Source organism: Protopterus annectens, chromosome 7.part0 (genome assembly GCF_019279795.1).
Source record: "Protopterus annectens isolate FY-2018-M chromosome 7.part0, PAN1.0, whole genome shotgun sequence".
Classification (NCBI taxonomy): Eukaryota; Metazoa; Chordata; order Ceratodontiformes; family Protopteridae; genus Protopterus; species Protopterus annectens.
Window position 1 is genome coordinate 1,224,459,036 of NC_056739.1, and position 23,227 is coordinate 1,224,482,262.

A 23,227-nucleotide genomic window follows, 5' to 3' on the forward strand; every position below is an offset into this window, starting at 1 on the left:
GCAAACATTAGAGGTATGATGGGGAAGAAAGAGATAACTTGGGACATATGTTTTGGGAGTTTAATGAGCTGGCAGTTTAGAAATATCCACTTCAGAGTATTCTTTCAGAAATATTGGGGGAGCAAATGGATGTAACTAAGGAAATGATTAGTTTGAGCTGGAATGCAGAATCTGAGTTGCCTAGATACGGCAAGGAGTTGTTAAGTATAATTCTGGTGGCTGCCAAAAAAGCATTTACTTGAAAATGGAAAGTGAATTCTAAACCAACTCTATTTGAAGTATTAAATATTGTAACAGAAATAAAAGAACTGGAAGTGGGATCTTTAGAAAACAGAAGTAGCAACTTACATAGAAATAAATGAAAATTGTGGGAACAATACATGCAGAATAATGTTCTGGAAGAGGAGTGAGGTTTAAGGGAAGGCAGGAATTGAGGAATTTATATAATGCTGGACTGATGATAGATATAAATGAAGAAATATATGTAGCATGTAATATATGTAAATGGAAAAAAATTTTAAGATTTTTCTTTTCTATTAAAGTATGTCTGCCTATGTCTTAAATGATAATTTAATAAACGTGTTAAAGTAATGAACTGAGCAAATATTGCTGTTAATGAACTGCAACTAAAATGTCTGATCATTGCTCTGTGAAAGAAATCTGTGCCTGTAACAGAAATAAGTTCTAACAACATTTCTGAGAGAGTAGTTAACAAAGTGTGTATTTTGTGATCTGATACTGAAGTCAAAACTGAAAGTTCATAACCAATGTATAAGAGATGAAAGCAAATTAAAGTGTCATTCCAACCAATAATCATTTTTTTAACATGAACTGACAGACAATAAATGGCGCACCATGCTATAGCAATCTGATATTGAAACGTAGTAAAATGTTATGGGTTGAAATGTATTGTTTGCACCAGTGAAAAACAAAAGAAATATAGCAAGCAACAATATTTTCTCTAAAAGTAAACGTGTATTAGCTTCTAACAACCACAAGATGCAGCAGAGGTGCCTATTGATGAAACAAGGCAGATTGTTACTCAGTCACAAGTATGCCACTGTGCTGTGGAAGGTTCAGACTGGATAAAGCTAAAATACTAAGTGCACTTAAAATGTAAAAGTGAAATTGGACAGGATGATGATAACTGTGTGTACTGAAGGTGTTACTAGCATATACCAATGTGATACTAACAGATATTTCAAATTGATGCTAAAAAATAGTGTTCTTACAAAACTGGCTATCACTGAAAAGATTACTGTTGTTCTAACACTGCAAGTGATAGAAGCCAGTGTATAAAGAAAACTGATAAACAGAAAATGCAAATGAAATATTACTAAGCAGTGTAGTTGAAAGGCTAAATACTTTAGGAAAAGTTGTATATAACTTCGTAGTAGAACAAAAAAACATGTTTACTGAATCTGAGAGACACAGCAAAGTCAGTCAAAAATGGGGCTATTGAGTTCTTACAAAGTAATAAGAAAATATGGTAAGAATTGCAAACTGACGTTGAGTTACTGAAAACTTCTCTAAATGAGGATATTACCGAAATCCAGAATTAAGTTCTGGCTTATCTTTTCGCACTGCAGAATTTGCAACTATTGAAACTCTTTGAAAATTGGTTTATTGTTTGGTATAGGTATAGATGCTTGATACTTTCGTAAAACAACAAGCAAACATACTTGACCTCTTTAAGGGAGAAAATCTGCAAATGGTGGCACAAAAATATTACTAACGAAAACACCAGAGAGTGCCATTTCAAAGGAAATAAGAAACCAGACCAAATAGTTTCTGGAAAAGTTCATATAAATAGAAGTGCAATTAAAAAGAGAACTGACAAGCATAGATAGTATGGCAGTTAGTTGGTTTCCAAAAATATCAGAAAAAAAGGGATTATAGTTGACCTTAAGCAACTGGAAAGTAAAACAAAGAATTAGAAATCTTTTTCAAAGGAGATTTGAACAAACTGATGCAGATATGCATAAGCAATTGGAAAATATAAGAAAGGTTTGTTCTAGATTACTAAATACGTTTAGGACATAAAGAAAATTAGGGTTCAGCTAGGTTTGAATGTCAGTAGGTAAAAGAAACTTTGATTCAAAATCAAAAGTAACAGGTATAAAACATACAGACTCACAATATAAAGGTGCTAAAGACAGAACCAGTGCATATACTTTTTTTTCAAACACCTTTATTGCATATACTTGATATAAGACATAAAGGTACTAGCCCTTCAATGTATGGTGTTAAGAATTACAAAAGGTTGTCTTAAACCAAGACATGACATGGAAGCAAAATTATATCTTCCATGTGCAAAGTCAAGATGCATGCTCTTACAACTCCTCTTTCTCAGCAGGTTTGGATGGAATTGTCCAAGCTATCAGAACAGGAGTCTTCTCCAGACAATTGGGATTTGTGGAGAATTTTAGGTGACAAGTCCTGAAGAGGTATGGATGAAAGACCTAAGACTGTAAACTGAACAATGTTTTAGTGTGGAGCCAAAGTAAAAGGTGCTGCTCCAGTCCCCGATAACATAGGAGCTTTCCTTGGAACTGTTTCTGACAGAAAAATATTTGAAAAAAAACTAAAGCAGCTAACTGAACTTTGCTAGTTGTATCTATACATTTACAGTTGTAGAGAAAGAGACACTACTCTCCCAATACAAGAGAAATATGATGAAAAGAATGCTCAAGTATTGGATATTCCATTTGATGCAATCAGTGTCAAATGAGACCTGCAGATGAGAGGGAAGTAAAGTGCATTCAGGTGGAGAGGGGAGGAGCTTTAACTTTAGGGACATACAAAATCGGAACTGCCAGGGGCAATCAGTACTTCTGTTGGACTGGACCATTAAAAAAAAAAATATATATATATATAGATATATATATATATATATATATATATATATATATATGTATCTATATCATTTACTATCAAAATCTGGAAATTCACCTCTTAGTTTAATCATGCAGTCAAAATACAGTATGGAAAATAAAAATGTTTTGACTCCAACATTTTGAACCATGTTAAAGCCAATCTTTGGTATGCGATGTTTTGAATAAAATGACCATTGAGCTACATTTGCTGTCCAGATATCATTATTACGCATTCACTAATTTTGCTTTCGGTTTAACAAAAGTATGAAACCATACATTCAATGTTATGGTACTCGAAGAAGTGCATTTCTGGATTTTCATATATATATATATATATATATATATATATATATATATATATATATATTCACAGTGGATATAAAAAGTTTACAAACCCCTTTTAAAATGCCAGGTTTTTGTGATATAAAAAAATGAGACCACAATAAATAATTTCAAAACTTTACCCACCTTTAATGTGACCTATAACCTGTACAATTCAATTGAAAAACAAACAAATCTGTTAGGGGAAAAATATAAAAAATAAAAAACATACAATACGCTGGTTGCATAAGTGTGCACACCCTTACTTTGTTGAAGCACCTTTTGATATAATTACAGCATTCATTCTTCTTGGGTACACACCTGCCATCAATTAAAGAGACTCTAATTAACCCCAAATAAAGTTCAGCTGTCAAAGTAGGATTTTCCTGACATTTACTCAGTTGCCTGCTACAGCAAAAGCCATGGTTCGCAGACAGCTTACACAGCATCAAAGGGATCTCATTGTTAAAAGGTATCAGTCAGGAGAAGGGTACAAAAACATTTCCACATCATTGGATATACCATAGAACACAGTGAAGACAGTCATCAAAAAGAGGAGAAAATACGGGATAACAGTGATGTTGCAAAGAACAGCACGTCCCTCCAAAACTGATGACAAGACAAGACGAAAACTGGTCAGGGAGGCTGCCAAGAGACCTACAGTAACACTAAAGGAGCTGCAGGAATTATTGGCAAGAACGGGTTGTGTACTACATGTGACAACAATCTCCTTTATTCTCCATATGTTTGGACTATGGGGTAGGGTTGCAAGATGGAAGCCTTTTCTTACCAGGAAAAACACCTAGGTCTGGCTAAAATTTGCAAAACAATACGTCAAGTCTCCCAAAAGCATGTGGGAAAATGTGTTATAGTCTGATGAGACCAAGGTTGAACTTTTTGGCCACAATTCCAAAAGGTACGTTTTGCGCAAAAACTACACTTCACATCACCAAAAGAACATCATCCCCATGGTGAAGCATGGTGGTGGCAGTATCATGCTTTGGGGTCGCTTTTCTTCATCTGGAACTGGGGCTTTAGTCAAGGTGGAGAGAATTATGAACAGTTCCAAATACCAGTTACTTTTAACCCAAAACCTTCAGGCGTGTGCTAGAAAGCTGAAGATGAAGAGGAATTTCACCTTTCAACACGACAATGACCCCAAGCATACATCCAAATCAAAAAAAGAATGGCTTCACAAGAAGAAAATTAAAGTTTTGGAATGGCCCAGCCACTGCCCAGACCTAAATCCAACAGAAAATCTGTGGGGTGACCTGAAAAGGGCTGTGCACAAGAGATGCCCTCACAATCTATCAGATTTTTAGCACTTTTGCAAGGAAGAGTTGGCAAATATTGCCAAGTCAAGATATGCCATGCTGATAGACTCCTACACAAGAAGACTGAATGCTGTAATTAAATCAAAAGGTGCTTCAACAAAGTATTAGCTTAAGGGTGTGCACACACAACAAAGTATTAGTTTAAGGGCGTGTACACTTATGCAACCAGCATATTGTACGTTTTTTATTTTTTATATTTTTTTCCCCTAATAGATTTGTTTGTTTTTCAATTGAATTGTACAGATTATAGGTCACATTAAAGGTGGGAAAAGTTTTGAAATGATTTATTGTGGTCTCATTTTTTATATCACAAAAACCTGGCATTTTAACAGGGGTGTGTAAACTTTTTATATCCACTGTATAAATATATATATATCTGTGTGTGTGTGTATATATATATATATATATATATATATATATATATATATATATATACACACATATATATATATATATATATATGTGTGTGTGTGTGTGTGTATATGACCATGGTCTGATGAAGTGGTGTGATACAACCATGAAAGCGCTAACCTTGTTTTATCTGAGTTTTATGGAAGATTAAAGCTGATTTTACTTCAAACCGGACTGAGACTTATATGCATATGGTTGGAGTATTGGTCTTTTTGCTGTGCAGTATTTACTTGTGTTTTTGGCCAAATACTTCATTTGTACACCTAGCAGTGCTTTGTGTGTTTGGAATACTCCAGTGTTATTATTGGGGTTATTACTGGGTTGAGGGGCACAAGTAAATGTTTGTTGGTGTTTCTTACTATTGCACAGGAGTCCAGCTAGTGAGAAGTTATTTGCTCTTTTCCTTAACTGACCAAAAAGTGGAGCTGAACATTTGTTAATTACTCTAATACTAATGTAAAGATGATAATGGAAAGTGACAGAGTGAAACTTGGCATGAACATCTTGAAATTTCAGATATTTTCTACTAGAAAACATTATAGGAATGCTTAGATATGCACCATGCATTTCTGGGGTTGCCATGAAAGAGTACTGCTCTGTAAAAGGCAAAACTATCTTTAAAGTCACCATTTTGAAGTTCTTTGTAAAGGAAAGAGTGGATTAGCTGGGAAAAATCCACCAGTCTCTGTGTTTTGTATTTTGTTTTGGCACCTTGAAAAGTTCTGAGTAAAAGAATCCCTTTTTATGGACTGAGAACCACTGTATTTCCTAGTAGTTGCTGCATCAAGACTAAAGCATGGTGAATCTGGTATGAGGGTGCTTACAGTACTGTAACAGAATGAGGCCAGAGGTTGGCATAATGGTTAAGGTGTTTACCTTCCAAACACAAAGTGCAGGGTTTGATTCTTACATGGGGTAATTGGCTAGGCTTAAAATGGCCCATAAGGGCAATTAGCCTAGTACTAATCTATGAACCTATGAAATGTTATAGAACTTTCTTGTTAAGTAGTCTGCAAAATTGATATCTTTGAAGTAATAGTCTTCCATACAACAGTATAACACAGAAAACTGCCTCCCACAGGTAAAGGGAAAGAGGTGGAATATCTAGGCAGCTGGCACTAAAACGTACTCTGGAGTAGTTTTCTCTTCCCACCAAATGGGAAAAGTAAAGCTAAAAATCCTACTGTTACCTGCAAGAGCCTTGGGAGCCAGTCACATTTCAGATTAGAAGTATCACTGCAGAACCTTTTTTGTGCATTTCTAGTTACTGGTGCCACCTTAGCTGAAAATGAAGAGACCTTATTGAAGATCAAGACATGGATCATACACAGGACCACAGCCACACTCAGAAAAGGACCTGCTACATTAGGAGAGGTTACAAAAACAACAACAATGCAATTGAAGTTACCCCTCTTGCACTATCTTTAAACCTACCTTTTTTGGATTATTCCACTCCTCTGAATACTGATACACCACCAAAGGGTTTTCAAGCAGGCCACACGTCACCAAAACTGGACTCCGGACCCACAAACCAAATGAATGTAAAAACACCCAGGCAATATCGGACTACAGAAAACTGCTTGGGCCGAAACCCAAAACCACAACAAGGAGAACTGGCAACCCAGAATGGCAAATTACTCAATACACAATCATCATCAGAGAGACTGGACATGGCAGAGAAAGAGAGATCTAAAATATTTATAGAAACCTCCCACTGAACTTCCCAATTGCCAAGACTGAAGAAAGAAAACAAACCCACAAGAATAATCAAAGTTTGGAATTATTCTGTGAAACCACTCACAAAAAAAGAAGTATCAGAAAAAGGCCTCACTTTTATCCCTCAGCAAAGAAGCAGCTTAACCCAGACAATCATCGACTTGAAACTGTTCACACTGAGCTCAACCTGAAAATCTTTTTTTTTCATGATAAAGAAACACAAAAAGAGAAGATCCACCAAAAATGGAAAAAACACAGCAGCTTTTGTCTTTACACAAACTACACAGTCATGGTATTTGAAAGCAAATGTGAAGATGATATCCATAAGATCCTAAAAGAATGCCCCAAGAAGAAATTCTATAATATCATACCTAATGAACTCTTGGCTCTTAGAAACTTAAGCAGAGACCTGACCAGAATAGTGATGAAGGCAGACAAGGGAGGTGTGACTGACACTACCTGTTACAATGAGAAGATTTTATCCATACTTACAAACAGAAGATTGTACGAAGAATGCAATACTAGTGTTATTAGGACAGCATACAAGACAATTAGCATAGAACCATACATCTCAAGCTCTTAGTGCTAGAAGTCTGGACAAAGCCTGACAAAATGGGGGAATAAATGACCAAAAATAGGGACAGATTTTAAATACTACTTAACTTAGAAAGTTGTTAGAATGTCAGGATTTGTGTTAACATAATTTTTCTGAAGGATTTGAAGTCTACAACTGAAATGAATTTCATTGTTGAGTGACTTCAGTCCTCAGATCATCTCAGTGATTTGCCAGAAAATCACAAATTTTATGAGGAACAGGACAAAGATATGAGGCAAAAATCTGGACATTCTGCAAAAATATGGACAGTTGAGAGGTATGCACAGAACTCATTTATCTCAGTGACAAAGGATTAATGAGTAACAATTTATTTGAATCCCTCTTGTCTCATACCCAAGGCTTCCTGTTTATTTGGTATTCCAAAACTCCAGAAAAACATCCATGATCCCTCATACAGACCAGTTATTGCAAGCGGAGAAAGTATCACTGAGTCCATCTCCATATATACCTAGATGTCCAAATCAAGCCTTTAGCAGAGAAAAACAGATAATTTATCCTTGACACCTGAGACTTCCTAAAGAAAATGAAGGACATTCCTTTGACTGATTGATATAGAAGCTCTTTACACTGTTTAGCCCCACAACTACTGTATAAGATCAGATACTGAAGCATACCAAGATCTTTAGAACAGTCCCTGAGAGGAAACCAAAATCCTCAGCAGACTACTAAGGCTTCTTCTGGAAAACTATTTCAAATTTGGAGACAGATACTTCAGACAGATCAACCGCATAGCCATGGGTATGGCTATGGCCCTGAGGCTTGCAAATACCACATTAGGGAAATGGGAAAATTATTACATCTACAAGTCCCAACACTTCCATAGAATGAGCTGCTACTTGAGGTTCACAGATGACATTTTCATCATTTGGAATGGAAACAAAACATAACTTTGCGAGTTCCTACAATAAATCGACAAATCCACCCCATTTCTCATATTCACCACTAACCTCAATAAAGAATGGTAAATTTCCTTGACGTTCAGGTCAGCATATCTTCTGTGAACAACAAACTTACCAACAATTTATACCTCAAACCCACCAGAGTCAACCTACTTCTGCACCAAAATAGCATACATTCCTTCAAGACTAAAACAAATGTCATCAAATTCCAAGGCTTGAGAATGGCATGAGTCGCTAAAGAACTGACTGACTTTACCAAGAACATCACAAGCTTAGAAAAGGACTTTTCTGCTAGAGGATACAGTTTAAAACTCATAAAAGGAATACAAGACCCAATTATTTTCATCAAAACCATGGATCCAAACTTTCCTGATAGCATAAACCTCCACAACCCAGGACCCCAGAGGCATCTCAGGAAAACCAGCAATGACAGGGTCAAACACATCACCAAGAACTGGATTATTATCCAGGACAATAATACAGTCAGTAAAATACTTCCACCTAAATGTAGGTTTACTATCAGAAGAAAAAGGAACATTCGGTACTTTGTTGAATATAATAGCAACCCAATAACCTCTGAGCTTCCATGAGGCACTTTCCCATGTGGTGCACCTTATTGTAAGTACTGAAAATAGATGAGTGGCAAAGTTGGTTTTTACTGCACTTATATCAAAAAAATCCTACAGATGTATATCCTATGAAAACTGCACCACTGAGTCTGTGGTCTATAGAATACAGTGCCAAAAATGCTAGTCTTTTTACATCAGCAAAACAATCAACAAACTTAAAACTCAGATTGCAAGGCATTACACGGACATCAGGCAGGACTCACCCCAACAGCACTTCAGCGAAGCATGCAAAGGATAAGCCGGGCCACGACAAGTTTTCCTTCCTCATCATCAAACAGCTAACCAAAGATCCATATGAAGGCAAAACCAATGACAGACTAGAAAAAATAGAACTTGAATGGCAAACCAGGCTCCAAGCCAAAAAATACCCTGGCCTAAACACATCAGTGTCTATTAACTGCATACTAAATCTAAGAAAACTGGACCTCTATTTACACTATCAAACTATAACACATTTCTGGATCCCTTAGTTCCCAAGTACTTTAGGTCAATATGGACTCAATCAGTAATGTTCAATTGTCATTTTGTTGCCCAGGACCTCAGGTATATACAGACTCAAAAGATAATAAGGTAATGATTCCATCTTTTAGTCTCTAAATTTCAACTTTAGATCATCTCACTTCATACTGTTTATTTTGTCTTTTCTCTTTATTACTATTATTAATTCAGCTTAGTTAATACTGGTGTGAATCTCCTAATATAGTTAATGGACTGTATGCATAGCAAATACCTCACCTCCTATAGACTGTAACTTATTTGGCTCTGTACCCAGGTTTGTCTGCAACATTTAACAACCACCTGTCTCTGTTCCTACTATTTATTCCCTCTCACCTAAACACACACACACACACACACACACACACACACACACACACACACACACACACACACAGTGCTCATTTATGTTGGTCCTATTTCATTTTGCCAATTTTCATTCAGCTAAATAGTAAAATAATTAGCCATTCACCCTGACTCTGATTGTTTTGCTAATTGTATTTCCAATGATAGCATATTTCCACATGACCATATTTCACATTTAATCCCTCAGTTTTAAAATGTAATTATTTCTTTACAGACACACCATACAATGCGTTCTCCATCTGACCCTATATTTGTTAGCCATGGGCAGGAGGACTGCTTGGCCTAATAATGTACTGTTTTCCCTTACACCCCCCCCCCATTACGTTATAAATCTCAAAGAAAACTAAAGAGGACCAACCACGGCTAGGTGTAAAGCAACTTTAATAAAGAGTAAGCGCTTGCTTTACACCTAGCCATGGTTGGCCCTCTTTTATTTTCTTTGAGATTTACTTTGTTGTGCTTATTGAGAACCTTTACCTGGTTCCCATAACTTTTTTGGCAGCAAATTACGTTATAAGCTTGACAGCACACTGTCTTTCAAACAGAAGCCAAATTTTGTTTATCTCACCACCCACATGTGGATGGCTAGTGGTTATAAATTACAAGATAGAAGCTGAACATCACACTGCCTTTTAAACATAATCTAAATCTCGATGTCCTTTTGTCTCATTAAGACTACACACATACGTGGATGGCATGCAGTTAGAAATTACTTACAACTTTATTTAAAGCACAAGAAAGCCTCCCTCGTACTTTATGTCTCTCAGCATTTTACAATAAGCATCCAGTTGATCCTAAAATAAAATTAAAATAAAATAAATATCATAAATATAACAGTGACTCCTCCATTTAGCATTCATACTTCCTTCACTAACCCTCTGTTAATTCTTCCACAGCTGTTATAATAAACCACACACACAAGGTGTGACAGTGGTTTGTAATCATTCATAAGCTGATCCAAGGCACATGAAAGGTTCACTTTACCCTCACATTAAGTAATTCTTCAGGGGGTTTTCAAGCATACACAATGGCTCCTCCTTTTTGCACAGCCTGGACAGACTAATTGGCTTAAATTCAAAGGGTTATGTTTAGACCCAAACCTACCCACCAAAGTTGAACACCTTAGTTTTAAAACACAGCTGATTTGTTTTCTCTCTGGCCCAATAACCCCCCCACTTTCAGGACCGGGCACCTACAATATTGAGAAGCTATTTATTTAAATGCAACCACAGTTTGGCTTTCAGGCCTTTAAACAGGAAGTTACATTTGATGATGTGGCAAACACAGCCCAGATACAGTGTTAGACCACTGTTTTGGTAAACCTAGAGAGACCACTTTCAATATAATATTTTGGTCATAAGTATTTGTTTTTTGTTCTTTTTTTTTGCCTTTTTATGTTTATTTGTAGTTTGTATTTTGATGTGTTCGCTATCATTCTCTGGAATACACCCTCCAATCCAGATAGGCAGATTTGACAAAGCACCAGTAACAAAAGTGTTTTAACATTTACTGTAGGCCTCATTATTAGAACACATGCTGCTTTTATAACTTACTGATTTACTGAAAATGAAATATAGGCAAATGTATTTTTTAATATGCATATAATTCCCAAATATCCAGGCAGACTTAAAAATTGATGACTACTATATTAAACTGCTTAAGTCTTATAAATGATTTATACATAACAATAATGGCCCATTTTACTAAACTTAATAAGTTTAATAAAACAAGACATGATTTTCTTTATTTTTAGTATTGTGGGCATTATACCAGTACCTTAAGGGTTAAGGCAAAGTTGTACACCCCTTGGACCCTCCCATAATTCAGCCATGCCCAGGGGATGTAGTTAAGATTGCTGCCTGCATTACATTGTTCATGATAAATTACAACTCAGTTGAACACTGTCTCAGAAAGCGTTCACATGCCTAACTGCACTGAATAAAGGACTGATCCAGAATGATTTGTCTTAAGGTTCTTTCTTTCTTTGACCAAATCTAACCTGCTGGAAAATTCTCTAGCAAGTAACTTTGCTCCCTAGTGACTAAACAAGAAGAATACCTTTGCTTCACCATGGAATCTAATGTGGTACCGGGAACTATAACTACCCAAAAGAAATGTGTTCTGTAGTAATACTTCTAATCTGAGATGTGACTGACTCACACAGCCCTTACAGGTAACCATAGGATTTTTAGGTTTATTTTTTGATTGTTACCTGCTCTGCCCACAAGCAAGGAGGTTGCCAGCATGTTAGTTATTAACACCCTTAAGAGAGCACGGTATTTTGGCTTATTCCCACCAAATGGAGGAAAAGATGGAGACTGACATCTTCTATAAAGTTTTTGTGATGGATTTGTTATGGCAGAGGGGCTTCTTGCTGATGGAAAATTTTATAGAAAACTAAGATGTGTGGATATAATATAATTGCTTGACAGCAAAAATAGTCTTCACCTTCCAAGTCTGTTAGAATGTCTCTGACTGCCAGACATCATGTCTAAGAAAAGTAGTGCATCTAACATCTGGGACTTCACAACCTTTGGATATAAGTCTTTACCTACGTATGCCTCTTTTGTACCACTCCTTTTGTTAATACCCTTGAATATGTGTCTACTGAGCTATAGGCACATTTAAGCATGCATGCTCCAGTTTTGTTGGCATCTAAATTTTCAAAAGTATCTCTGCATCCAGTTCAAAGTTACCTTAGAGGGAATGGTTCAGGTATCTATGGCATAATGCTGCTCTCTAACAGATGCTCAAGAGCAGCAGTAGTATCACACAAGCACATGTGTGCAAAGAGGGGAAGATGGACATCAGTGCATCACGGCTGCAAATATCTGTGAGTTTCTATTTACTTCAATACGTGCATACCTCCCGGTGGAGAAGTCTAGGGAATATATATATATATATATATATATATATATATATATATATATATAGATATGAACAGATGATGCAGATTCTGACACATCAGTCTCCTCTCCCACCCTTTAAAATGGTGGAATGTTCCCCCATTTATTTCCCCAAGTTAAAGGCCCTAGTGCAGGGTCAAGACAATTGGCCTGGGGAGTGGGTGGAATCAGAGGCACTAATCACTTGCATATGGTCATCGTGGCCAAGGGTCCACAGGGTTTTAAAAAAAAACTCTTAAGAAACAGGCTCTATCTGCTATGAAGCTTGACTTCAGTAACTTGTTAGTTTCTAACATCAGCACTCCAACTATTTGCAAACCTGAGGCTGGAATGACAAAAAGATTAAAACTGTTCATCTGGAGAAGTGGGCCCCATACATTAAGGCCTTCTCTCTGCTGATAAAAACAATTAACTTCTTCCATTTGCATTAGTATTAATATTACACAGTATAATTGGACACCCTTTGTTAAGGGCCTTAGAGTAGCCGATTGTCGAGTGTCTGGTGGCAGTGAATCTACCTTATAGTCAAGGAAAAAGGGAGCATAGCTAATAAACCTGTTTCAGCCTTTCCCAGGTGTGTGGGTCTGTGTGAAGATTAAATCTTAAAGAGTGTGTGTGTCAGCTACTTGTGGCAGGGACATGAAGCACTGGTTTACAGAGAGGGTGTTGGATGACTTGACTTGGACACTCAGCTCAGGGCCTAACGCTATAGCTGCACCAGTGGGGAGTCTTATTGGGGATCTGGAGGGAGACAGATATAGAGACATCCATACTCCAAGATTAGTGTGTTCCCTGTGTGCTCTTAGGGGAAATTGTACATGATACAGAGAGGTCTGCATCTGGAAATACTGAGTGTATCCATTTGTATTCCAAGTGGACGTCCCTCTCCATTGTTAGTGGTAAGGATTCAGGCTCCTTGATTACTGATCCAGTGTGGGGACGACACATACTGGTACACATCACATATTGGTAGCAGTGGTGGGCATCACAGACGTATCGAATTACTTAAGCAGATTAATAAAGGAAGATGGTAGTGTAATGAGAGAAATAAAAAATGTAAAAGGAGAAATAGAAAAACTCAGGAAAAGATTATGGATAGTGCAGTACAATGTGTACAAGAAATGTTTAAAGCTAGTGAAAAAACATAGAAAGTAAAAAGGTTAACAGAAAAAAAAAGAATATAGAGTGGGAAAAGGATATTTCTTCAAATGAGCTAGATAAAATATTAGGACAAGTAAATATATATTCAGCTGCAGGATCAGATGGAATAGGGTATGAAATGTATAAAAATTTAAGGGACTGGCAAAAAATGTACGTTTTAAATATTTTGAATGAATGGTTAAATGAAGGTTTTTATCTATAAAGAATTATGTACTGGAATACTTAAATTCATATGGAAGAAGGAAGATAGAAGACCATTAAAAACTGGAGACCAATAGTATTGAATAATAATAATTATAATATTTTTATGAAAATAATGCAAACCAGATTTGAAACTAAAATGGAAAATATTATGGAAGATAGCATATATAGTATAAAGGGGAAGAGTTGTCAATAATTAATGATAGAGAAATTGTGCATGATATTATGAACAGAAAAGATGATGCAAAAATCATGATAGGAAAACTTAACAAGGCATTTGATACAACTGGGCAGTGAATCTTATGGGTAATAATGAAAGAATATAATATAAGTGTGATGTATGTCAGCATATAGCAATAATAATGTAAAAATACTTGTTAAGCCAAGAGGTATGTATGACGAGTGGTGCCTGACAAGGATGTCCAGTGAGCTGTATACTGTTTTCATTAGTTATGAATGTGATAGTTGTGAAATAAATTACAAAATGAAGGAACTGGGTTATATAACACCTGAAGGGTTAAGAATTCCAGTTCTGTTAACATATTCATATGCCATTATAATAATTGCAAAAAAAAAACAAAATTTGGATGAAAGAAATAATAATTGTCTAGAGGTGACAGGGTTGGCTTTAAATAAAGAGAAACGTAAAGATTTAGGTGATGTAGTAAATATCGGGGGACTATATATTTTACAATGAATGAACTTTCTCCATTGGGTATAAAATTTGCAAATAAAGATAAAAGTAGAATTCACTGGGAATAAAAACAATAGAAGAAATAAAACAAACCTGCCTTTTCTGGAGAACATATAAATTATCATTCAGAAAAAAAGGCTTATTTGATAAATTCAGTACTGATGGGAAAAATAGCATACTTAGTAAGTGTATTTATGATGCCAACAGTATTTGAAATGTAATTATTGCAGATATTTTTTTTTCATGTATATGGGGTTCTATATCAACCACAGTAAAAAGAAGAGTTTTGTATGTAAATGAAGAAGGGGTTTAGGGTTAATCAACCCAGTGGTATACACTGCTTCATTAAATTTGTACAAAGTGTTAAAGTGGATAAATAAAAATTATGAGCGATTAGTAGTAAAACTGTATAACTATAAGTAGGATACATTTGGGGGTATGGTAAAAAAGTATAAAAGAGAAAAAGAGTGTATAAATGAGGAAATAAAATATTACCAAGAAAAAATATTTTTGTGAAAAATAAAAATGATGATATAGAATAAGACAGAAAAGTATGATATAAGAAAGTAATGATGAACCATTACTATGTAAAAACATTGGAAAATCTAACAAATGAAAAAAAAAATAAAGCTATAAAAATAAGAAGCAAATGGTGTAATCAAAAAGTAGAATGTCACGATTTTTTGTGGAGACTGGTAATAGATAAATTGGCAGGAAATGGAAATATGCCACATAAGAAGAATGATAGTATATGTTTACATTTTCAAGAAGAAGAAGAAGCCATGGAACATGTGTTTTTGATATGTAAAAGACTAAAATACGTTAGGGAAAAACTATGTAAAGAAGATTTTTTTGAAGATAAAAAAGAAGTGGATACAATAGACATGTATGATTAAATATGGAGATTATAAGAACAGAAGTAAAAAATATGTTAAAAGAATAGACAAAAACTTATTTTATGTTATATAGGTTATATTAAATAAAAGAATAAATTAAATTATGTTTAATGGTAAATGGATTTTATCAGCAATATTAAGTAAAATCAGATGGTGGTTATGGAAAAAGGAGTGAGGATCTAACAGAGATGAAAATTTAGGATGACTGTGTAAACAGATTTGTATACGTATATATTTGTACACTTGTACATATTTGTAAATATGTAAATATTATATAAATACATAAATACTGTCACTAACTCGTAGGTTCCTCCTCCTATAAAGAGAACGCAAGCAAATAACAACAGGAATGTTGGAAGGGTACCACGGCAGATACCAACGCCTTGCATAAACAAGGCTATGTTTCAGTTCAGATAGTCACACTAAGTCACACAGGTTACATAAACCTTATAAGAATCTTTCAGCACTTGAACAAACAACGGCCACCTTGTTCCACAGATAGTCTTCACTTCGCTATGGATAAGAAGTGGACAAATTCCTTCCTTTTAAAACTTTATTTGGCTAGCGCTTTCACCCGTAGGCTTCCTCAGGCCATAGAATAAATATAAAGAACAATCCTACAGCATTTTATACGGGTTGTATAAAATGCTCTACGTTGCTTAAAGGTTAAATTACCTTGCCACTTCCTTTTACTATTCATTTCATCATGTTTATATAGTTCCTGTTCGACCAATTTTGAATATGCATCAATCAGGGGATGTAATGTTTATGCAAGGCGTTGGTATCTGCCATGGTACCCTTCCAACATTCCTGTTGTTATTTGCTTATGTAAATATTATGTAAATATGAGTTGTTTTTGCATAAAAATAAAGGAACTCTACTCTTTTCAATAGATGTCATGGGATATTTTACATCTTCCTGAGCTACCGCCTACTGAAGCAGATGGGGCCACGGTATAATACATACATACATACATACATACAAATGTTTCAAGCACGGGCATTAAAGCCATTCTAGCTTGCCAATATGCTAAAACACTTGTTCCCATAATAAATGTCCAGGCTATTCTTAAAAATGTCTAAACTAGTACTTGCTTTAATGTAATTTGGTAGTCTGTTCCAAGCATCAGCTACTCTGTCAGAGAACCAATTAGTGCACTTCACATTCCTATAGAATCTTCTACATAGGTTATCTGATAATTCTCTAGTACTTTTTGATAACCCCAAACATTTCCAGAGGTAGTTGTCCCTAAATGCCCTATATACCTGAATAAGATCTCCTCTTAAATATCTGTAGGAGACACTGTACAAGTTCAGATATTTTAGTCTTTCATAATAACTTAGATTTTCACATCCATGGATGCCCTTAGTATATTTCCGCTGTACTCTTTCCAGTTTATTCATGCTTGTTTTCCTATAGGGTTTCCATATTGTTATTCTATACTCAAGTTTGGGTCTAATGTAACTAACAAACAATGACTTCATTATGTTTGATTTCCTAGACTTTATAAATCTTTTTATACAACCTATAGTTCTATAACTATCATTAGCCAGTTGGTTGATATGATTTGAAAAACTCATAGCTGAATTTACCCATATACCCAGGTCCTTAAATGAGTTTACAGTTTCAATCACTGTGTGCTGTATTAAATATTCACCTTTCAGTTTATGTCTCCCAACTCTCATATGCTTAGTTTTTGATGTATTTATCAACATATTATTCTCCTGTGTCCAAATGATCAATTTAGTCAAATTATTTTGCAGACATGCCTTATCTGTAACACTTGTAATCAGTTTACCCAATTTCAGATCGTCAGCATATAGACTGTAGAACACCTCAGATGAAAACGTAAGGTCTGAAAGATACAATCTAAACAAGTAAGGGCCTAGTACAGAGCTCTGTGGGACACCTTGACTGTAACCAAGGATTTTGCCTGTCCAGTTGGTGTGTGATACTTGCCATGTCCTATTTGGAAGCCATGCAACTATCCATCTTATCAACAGTACATCAATACCTAGTTGTACTAATTTATTGATCAGTGTTTTGTGCATGACCCTGTCAAATGCTGAAGTTAAATCTATATAAATCACATCACAGCATAATTTTTCATTCATAGCTGTTATTATATTGTTATAGAACATCATGTTACAGGTGGTAATAGATCTATTTTCAACATATGCATGCTGATATATGGTTTATAGTCCCAACCTATCCAGTTCTGACAATAACTTATCCAGTATTACTTTCTCCATTATTTTTCCACAACATGAAAGTAGACTTAAAGGTCTGTATGATTCTGGGTTTGTCCTACTCCCCTTTCCCTTAAAGAGGTTTAATAAGTGTATGTCTCCAATCCAGAGGAATCTCCCCATATTTATATGACCTAGTGAATAATAGATGTAATGGCAGTGTAACTTCTTGCTTAAGTGTTCTCAGGTCATTGTTACTTATTCTGTCTCCTCCCTGCGCTTTGTTTGGATGCAGTTTGCACAGTTCTTTTACAATATAATCTAATTTGATTCCAGTATCTGGGGTTACCTGGATGTCACTAGGACAACTTACCACTCCTTTTGTGGAGCCAAACTGTTTTGCATAAGATTTTGTAAATATATATATAATCTGTTGTGTCTGAGAATAAATTTTAGAATCTGCACACAATTTATCAATTTGTGTATCTTTACTCCTTCCACATCTTATGTATCTATAAAAAGGTTTCCTATTATGCTCAATATCTATATATATTTTCTTGAACTTGTCTGACACTATACTTAATCTCTTTGTCCAGCTCGTTTATTTCAGTTTTCAAAGTTGTAGTTCGACCTCTCTTCCATTTCTTATATTTTTTGTCTTTCACCTTAATCAGGTATCTTGTTCTTATGGAAATATTCCCCCCTGATGCTGCGTGCCTAGATCCTGATGTTAAACATTTTTTTGACTTTTTGCACTCAAACAATTTCTCTTTTAAAACTTTCCACATTCCATCTGCAATTTTTTTCCACTGAACACCTCACTCCAGTTAGTTTTATATAGTAACTGTTTTGCTTCCCTATAATCTGTAATTAACCTTCTGTGCACTGGCTTAGATTTCAGTTTGGCAGAATTATCTAGCAACAAATTAACCTTTATGACCCCATGATCACTGCACATCAATGGTGGTAAAACTTGACTTGAAATTACAGTAATTTCTTTGGGAACACAAACAATATCTAATATATTCCGTCCCCTGGTAGGTTTTTTTACAGTCTGAAGCATTTGTTGTTCCTGAATATACTATGTGAATAATTTCTTTACTAACATTGTTGAATCAATATTATTCCAGTCTGCTTCTGGTAAATTTAGGTCCCCAGCTAATACTATTCTTCTCTCCTGTGTTTCATGTAAGAAATGTATGAATTCCTCTAGGTCATTTGCACTTGACTTTGGTGGTCTCTGTACATTCCAACAATTGTTATATGTTCCAGGGTTGTCTTTATTGTCACAGTTACACAGTCTATAGTACTGGTGTTATCATTGAACATGTAATAATCACAAGTCTCATAGCTATCTTTAATCCTTATCATAACACCTCCACCTGATTTTTTGTTAGAATGTCTGTTACAGTAAAAACATTTATACCCTGACAGAACTGGTTTCCAGTCATCGTTATTTAACCATGTTTCACAAATTATAACAACATCAATCTTGTGGAAACGTAGCAAATTTTCTAATAAAAAAACTTTATTATTAATGCCCCTTGCATTAACAACCATCAGAGATGCATCAAATGTTGCTATCTGTGAACTTTTACATTTTTGACTTGGCAAAAATCCTGGCTAGTGTTTGTCAAATACTGCAAAATATATGCTGCAAAAATTCTCTTCCCTGATCTAGACAATTGCACACCATCCTGTCTGAACATGTGTGCCCAAAAGAAGGCTTGGATGCTCTGCACATTTCCATTTTTTAAAACAGGACATTTTTTCCATGTAGGTGTTTATCCAAAAAATCTTTTCATTCATAGTGACCTGACTATCCTTTCTATAGGTGATTTGTGAAAAATATGTCCTAACACTATACTATCTAGGAGGGCTGTCAGCTCCCGACTAACATTCAGAGAATCTTTGTTGGTGACATCATTTGTACCAACATGAATAAAAACAGATCCATACTTCCTTACATTAAGGCGTTCCAAGGCTTGTTTCACATCTTCTATTTTTGCTCCTGGCAAGCATAACACTACTCGATGTTCATTATCATCTCTGCAAATATAAGTATCAGTTCCTCTAATAACTGAATCTCCAATTACAAGAATATCTTTGCTGAGCATCTCTGAAGAATCTTCAGCTTCTAATACAGTCATTTCTGCTCTATCAATTATTACGAAGGATAGATCTTCATCACTATTAGTCTTATTAATTCTACTGTTTTCATTGCGTATTAAATTCTCATCTAGCTGGCATTGTAAATCCACAGCTTGAGCCATGTGGTCAACATCTTTCTCTTCTTTTTTCTTACAGTAATGTTCTTCAATCCTTCCATGTTCAGTTTTAATTTCTTCCTTTACACCTGCCACTTGCCTCTTTTTTCTCCCTTTTGCATTGGAAAGGTGATGCCTTTTTCTGTAGACTGAGGGTTTTCTGATAGACAGATATCTTCATTCGCTGTCACCAGTGTGTTACAGAACAAAGCAGAATCCATTTTACTATGTATTCTCTTTCCTTTACAGTCATTAGTCAGTTTCTTTTTCTTCATTGTTATTTGTTGAGAACTTCTTCCTTTCTTTCTTTTTTTGTTTCCTTCTAAACAAACTGGATCCTCAGATTGCTGAGTACTTGCATCCACAATTCCATAGTTCTCAGGGGCCTCATCACGTTTCATAGGAGTTGAATGTTCTTTGCAGAAAAAAGATGCATCATTTCCTAAATCTGTTCTGTTTGTTCTATGCCTTACATTATTTAGTTCATCAGTCCAGTCATTAATATATGATAAAACAGTTCTCCAAGCCATGCCAATTCAACATGTGCAATCATCATTAAGTCGAGATTTGCTTCTAACAATGGTAAACAAATCATCCAACTTTTGACACGAGGAACAAAGATCACCAGTGTTATCAGCTGTTGCCTTTAAATATGCATAGTATTTATTACAAAGTACAAGATACTTGTACATTAGCAAATCGTTAATTGCATACTCATTTAAGGAAGCCATATTCAGCTTTAATTGAATAAAATATTGCAAAAGAAATAAATTACACAAAGTCAGTAGCAAAGAATTCAAAGGAATGTAAATCAACTTCTATGACAAAAATTATACCAGCAATATCCAACTAAATAATAAAATACAATACAGTTGTTCTGACCATACAAGTTCTACCAGCCAGACAGAAGTTGTAATTTCTTTATGTCGCACACGTGCAGTAGCTTCTTCTCACTATAGCTTGCAGTCGTACCTCCTTTTAACAGTAAAAATAAATACAATTTCTCTTACCAGTCAACTCCACAACAAATCACAAACCAAGGCAGGATTTTTTTGATATGCTCAGAATTTTCCTCTCTGCAGTCTGTGTAAATTTATAGCTGTCTAGGCCCCTTGGTGGTGGCTAGAGCTTGCCTGTCCAAAACCTATCCCTTTCTCACAACCAAAAGTGAAACTAAAGGTAAAACAAAATATGAATCAAAGTAAAGCTTGTTAATAAGCAGTTTCTTCCTACCTACAAACAGTTAAAAATAGTGATAACAAATGCAATACAAATTCAAATAAAACTGTTCTTACCAGTCAACTCTACAAAAAATCACAAACCAAGACAGGATTGTTTTGATAATGTCTCATCCGAAGGGCAACACGCTCAGGAGTGCAGCACCCCTCTCTTCTCTTATACTGCACTGTAGTGTCAGCCATTGGGCACAACTCCAACTATTTGCAAAGAACCATACAATGAAAATAAATGTACAGACTTTAGAAGAATGAGGCAGATCAGCTTCCTGTATGGTACAGATGGGTTATGACATGCTTCACTTCTGGTTTTATGAGCTGTTAATGTTAAAATCATTTTCAGGTATTAAAAGTTAAAAAAAAAACAGCATTTGGAAACTTTAAGACCGGATTATAAAGGTGCTCCAGTCTGGATGAGGAGAACAAGAACCAAAAACAAAGAAGAGACAATACAACAGAGAAGCCATGTGTAGCATGAGCAGAACAGTCAGTGCTTACAGTGATGGAGGACCCAACTGAGCAATCTCAAGAAAATAAATTACGCTAAAAGACATATTCCTGGGATTTGTAAAATAAATGACAGATTTTTAGACATATATTAAAAAAAATTACAGCAATCATAAAGAAATTACTTAGGTGGTGAATGAATATTCTGACTTGCTACAGAACCTGGTACAGGAAAATGAAGAGTTGAAGGCAAAAGTGGCTACGTAGGGTGAGCTAGATGTGCTGGAAATTATGTTAATTATTCAGGGGGACAGAGACAGAAGAAAGAACCTTCAGATTACTGGGCTACTGTAAAGCATGGAGGGGAAAAACTGCAGAGAAATTACAAAGAAAAAGCTGACAAAATTGTCGCAGTTAAAGGAAGAAGATATACACTTAGAGCATGTCCATAGAACAGCTTGGTTTCCAGCAAGGGACAGAGTGACACCTCCACTGCCTATACTGGCATGCTTTGCCACCTATTTAAATAAGGAAGAAGTCCTCTCAATCTATGAAAACCTGGCAACAGAATTAAATGCAGAGTTTCAGTGATCTACATGGACATTCTCACTGCAGACCAGAAAAAGAAGGGCACTGCAGCACTTTCTTGATTTTCAACATCTACTGATTATCTTCTTAGCTAACAGACACTATCTACACCATTTCCTTGCATGCACTCACATGATCTTCCTGATTCTCCACTCCCAGAAAATGCCCTTTTTCTATCAATAATACTTTACCATCTGTAAGTTTGCCAGTTAGAACAATTAACCCCTGTATATACCAGTCTAGCCCTTAAAAACTCCAAAATGTGAAAACAATCACCCACTCCCATCTCCTCACATCTACTGCACTTTAAATCCAGAGTGCTCCAGAAAATAAATTCTCAGTTGACTGATTGAGGGATTTCAGCAGGAAGAGGAAAGGAAGTGGAGAAAAGAGATCAAAAGATACATACCACTTTGGACATACTGGTTCAAACAGAAATATGATCAATAGACCACAAGTGCCTTTTTAAGCTCCAGAATTTTTCTGGAGCACTCTGTTTCCAACAAGGGCCTTTTTAAGCCTAGCCATGCATCCAAATCCCTGATAAGTAGCTGTCATTTAGTTGTATGTAATGCAAATAGTTGATTAGAGTAGTAGGATGTAAATAGTTGGCATGAATGACAGGAGTTGTGGGTAGTTATGGGCAGTTATTGTCCATAGTGGTTACATGTTGTTAAACAGGTTACAGACTAAGTTCAATGATACACAAAGAGACTTATGGTGATGTAAGGGATGTCAAGACAGATTATTTGTTAATAAAGGACTGCACTCAGATGTAACTCTGTTGAAATGGGGGTAATTATCAAAATGTGTAGTCACTGGTGAAATGTAATTTGTATTTTAATGAGCAAATGTAGTTACATATCTGGACAAGTACTGGATTTATTTATTAATATTTGTTTACTGGGGTCGTGCACTAGATGCTAGAAATTGAGAGAGTGTTCCAGAAGAGAAATTCTCAAACAAATGATTGAGGGATC

The 23,227-nt window shown here is 35.5% G+C and overlaps 1 protein-coding gene across 1 annotated transcript in view; it reads right to left on the reverse strand.

Annotated features, from left to right (window-relative positions):
- The window catches only part of DNAH1 (dynein axonemal heavy chain 1), a 5,225,710-nt gene that overhangs the window by 930,451 nt on the left and 4,272,032 nt on the right, over positions 1-23,227 (reverse strand). The window lies entirely within an intron of this gene.